We start from the raw sequence: 4,068 nt of genomic DNA on the forward strand, positions 1-4,068 counted from the left end.
CCCATTTCAAGTCTTTATTCCTTTGCTTTAAGTTCTTTCACCTCTCCAGACAGAACTGGTATACTGCTTATAGATATTGATTGAAGCCTCATGTCTTTCTAAAATAAGTAAAATAAATCTTTCCTCTAGCACTGTGGGAACACATTGTCAGAACTCAGTGATTCTGTGCCAAGGGTGCATGCAGTCCAACTTGAGAAAATAAACTTTCTAAATTAACTGAGTCCTGTCTCAAATTGTGGGGGTTTATATTTTTGTAACCCCTGGAGGATTCTGAATTGAGGTGTACCTGACCTTTAACAAAGCTTCTACCAGTGCCTGGTACCAGCATGAGCTAACTTTATGGCTCAAACCAAGAAGACAATATGCTGAGATTTGACAGTTCTGCCTCCAAATAATCCCTAATTGAATTTTGATTAATATCTAAAGTTTATTTTGCTCTGTTATGTTTATTTTTTGGTATTTTTACTTGCTTTCAACACAAGGAAGTAAAGGTTCTCTGTTTCCATGATTGTTAGGGTCACAGCAACCCAAACCCATAGATGCCCTCCCCATTCTCCCTTCCTAAGCCAAGCTCAAAATAAAAATAACCTCATGCCTTGTAAACTGGACACTTAAGTTTCAGAACATGGTCATACCCAGCTCTCAAACCCAGGATGCTAACCCAGTTAAGAAGAATGTCAGATCCTGAGAAAGAAGATGTGGTTTGTTTTTTTTAGAATAGCACCCATCTACCTGCAAATGCCCTATGTATTCCAATAGTTTGTAAGCCAAGCTGCTGCCTTCACTGCCTCTGGTGAGACAGCCAGCCTGGCAGGTTAAAATGAACCTGCTAAATCTGACCCTGGATCTGCCTCTCCATCTTTTCAGTCAACCTCACAATGACGGTAAAAAACAGGTAGACAGTTAGCTTGCTTCCAACAGAAAAGGTGATTTTTTTTTTAAATTTTTATTTTTCTGTTTCCAGATTGGTAGAAAGCAGCCTACAGACTCAAGACCCATCACTAGGGTAAAAATCTTATTTAAGATTCTGTCCCACTAATTCTTTCAAAATAACTAAAATTAGCATTAACAACCACCTGGTGGTAATTTCTGCTTATACTAAGGGCAATCGAGAATAGTATAATTTGTGTAATAATTTTTAGTTTAGTAACATTTTGTTGTTGTTGTTTTTGAAATGAGTCTCACTTTTGCCACCTCAGCTAGAGTGTAATGGCATTATCTGGGCTCACTGAAACTTCTGTCTTTGAAGTTCAAGTGATTCTCTGGCCTTACCTCCCTGGTAGCTGGCATTAAAAGGATTCACCAACACACATGACTAATTTAGGTATTATTAGTAAGGATGGGGTTTCACCATGTTGGCCAGGCAGCTCTTGAATTACTGATCTCAGTTTATCTGACTGCCTCTGCCTCACAAAGTGCTGACATTAGAGGTCTGAGCCACTGCACATAGCCAGTTTAGCAGAATTTAATCTTAAGTTTAGTATAATGATAAAATTTATTTTTTGTTAATGAGTTATATGGCTATGTCAACTTAATTAAGAGATTGACATTCAAAATGTGTGAGTATTTGTGCTTATTTGTAATCAAGAATCCTTCACATTTTTGTTTTGATTTAGTTTTCTTTTTTTTAATTTTTTTTTATCTAAGACATTTTATTAGCAAAAGTTCTTTTCCTTTATTGACTAAATTTGGTTTTACCTTATTTTTGACTAAAATAATTATTGCAACAGAGGCTACTTTTGGGTTTTTAAGTAAGAGTATAGTTCAGACATTAAGAAATAGCTTTATAAGAAAACAAATAAATATATTGTAACTATGTGTCCCCAAAGCAACACTAGACATTTTTCTGTGTACCTTATTATATAAATTTGCAATGTAATTTTTACTTGAGTTGTTTTCTTTAATATTCAACTGTAAGGCTGTTTGTTTAACAACCATAGGTTTTTTGAATAGATTATCATAAATCTAAAACATTGAGAAAAAAATTGGTCTTTATAAATCTATTAAATGTACTTTCTTTGGAATCTCAAATACCCCTATGTGTTTCTGCATTGGGTACACAATGTTTCACTACTAAAAATATGTTAAAGGGTTTTGGTTGACTGGCTTAAATGATAAAAGTGTTTAACATAAATACAATATAAAATATAATAATAATAATCCAGGTGCAGGAATTCATGCTTATAATCTCAGCACTTTGGCAAGTTGAGGCATGCAAATTATGAGGTTAGGAACTCGAGACCAGTTGTCCAACATGGTGAAACATTGTCTCCCCTAAAAATACAAAAATTAGATGTGTGAGGTGGTCACCACCTATAAACACAGCTACTTGGGAGGCTGAGGGATGGTAATTGCTTGAAATTGGAATCAGGAGGTGGCAGTGAGCCAAGACTACACCACTGCACTTTAGCCTGGGCAACAAGGGAGAAACTCTTTCTCAAACAAGCAAACAAACAAACAAATCTAATGCATTTTTAAGTGTATTTACCAAAAGCAAATTTTTAGCTAACGTGGTATTGTTAAACTATTGGTACAGTAATATTAAAGTTGTCTTAAGCATGCCCAACATACATTTTTCTTCTTGTTACTAAAAGTTCAATTTTATACTTATTCCTGCAAAATTGTATAAGGTGGCACACTTTTGCATACTGGTTACAAAACTAGTAACTCAACTTAAAAAAAAGCAATCTTTGCTTATGTAAACTTTAATAAATAAGACATTAATATCGGCTTAATAAAAATAGCTACTCTTTATTCAGTAAAATTAAAATAACTTCTGATTATGTAGCCTTTGGGAGTCTTATGTGCAGGTAGTAAGAAAATTTGTTTTTGAAAAATAAAATTTTTTTTCAAAAGTAATCAATATAAAATTTATTGCCTGCAAAGTACAGAGGTTAACAAGGGCAGCTTGGAGGTTAAATCAAGGTAGAGTTAGTTAGGTCTTATCATATTTATGCTCTTAATTATAATTGTGTAATGCTGGTTTTACGTTTGGATTACAACTGTCACAGTTATCATAGATAATCTAAGTAAACAAAGTACAATAATTAGGTAAATGTAATACTATAAATTCATGTCAAGAAACTTTTCATGACTTAGAATATGGAAGTAAATTAAATAAAAGATGTGCTATAATTTGATTTTCTCTATAAATATTTACTGTAAGAAAACATTCTTGAAAGAATAATGTGTCAATTTTTAAAATAATCAACAAATTTTGTCTAATTGACAACTTATTTTAAGGTTATAAATAAAAACTTCAGTTATCACTACCATTAAATAATCGGCTTTACAATAACATGTAATCATTTTTTGATGTTAGGTGTTCTAACCTGTAATGTTTAACAAATACCAAAATTAAATTATAAATTATGTTTATTTCTAATTCCAAAACTTTATCAGGTTCTGTGAATTCAAAAGTGGAATATATGGCTTATGCTGTATGCAATTATACAAAAAGCAATCTCAATGACAAGTGGTCTTTGCTTTTGGGAAAGCTAATTCTGATATGGATTAGTGTGCATTATTAGTAGTAATCATTTCTGTTATGTTAAAATTATTATGTGATACAGAAGTGTCTAATTTTACTGTCAACTGTGTTGGAGGGTGGCTGCCATAAAATCTTGTTTCATCTAACTACAATTGTCTTCTTGTTTAGGTGAAATCAATTTGTGAGTACTCTTAATTTGTAGCAGTACAGTCATTTGCATTACTGCAACAATAATCTATGTTTATTTGTGACAGGCCACTTAGAGTAACTGGTTATTTTAGTCTTTCACTAGAATGGTGTGCTTTTTCTTTTTGAAAGTAAATTTTACTTGTAAACCCAATAGACTCTTTTTAAAAACTATCCTTAAATTTTTTGCGCACACTCTCCGTACAGGATTTCTGACCTATTTTAAGTCAAAATTTTTACTTTCTGATACACTCTGAATTTCCAAGTTTATCTTGGAACCTTAAAAAAAAAAGAAGATTCAGTCAACACATAGTTATTAAATGGCACAAAATTGTGGCTGAGCTTGGCTTTGAAAATATTTTATCAGAGACTTATTCTATAAAAAATGTTTG

Source organism: Cebus imitator, unplaced genomic scaffold (genome assembly GCF_001604975.1).
Source record: "Cebus imitator isolate Cc_AM_T3 unplaced genomic scaffold, Cebus_imitator-1.0 Scaffold893, whole genome shotgun sequence".
Classification (NCBI taxonomy): Eukaryota; Metazoa; Chordata; class Mammalia; order Primates; family Cebidae; genus Cebus; species Cebus imitator.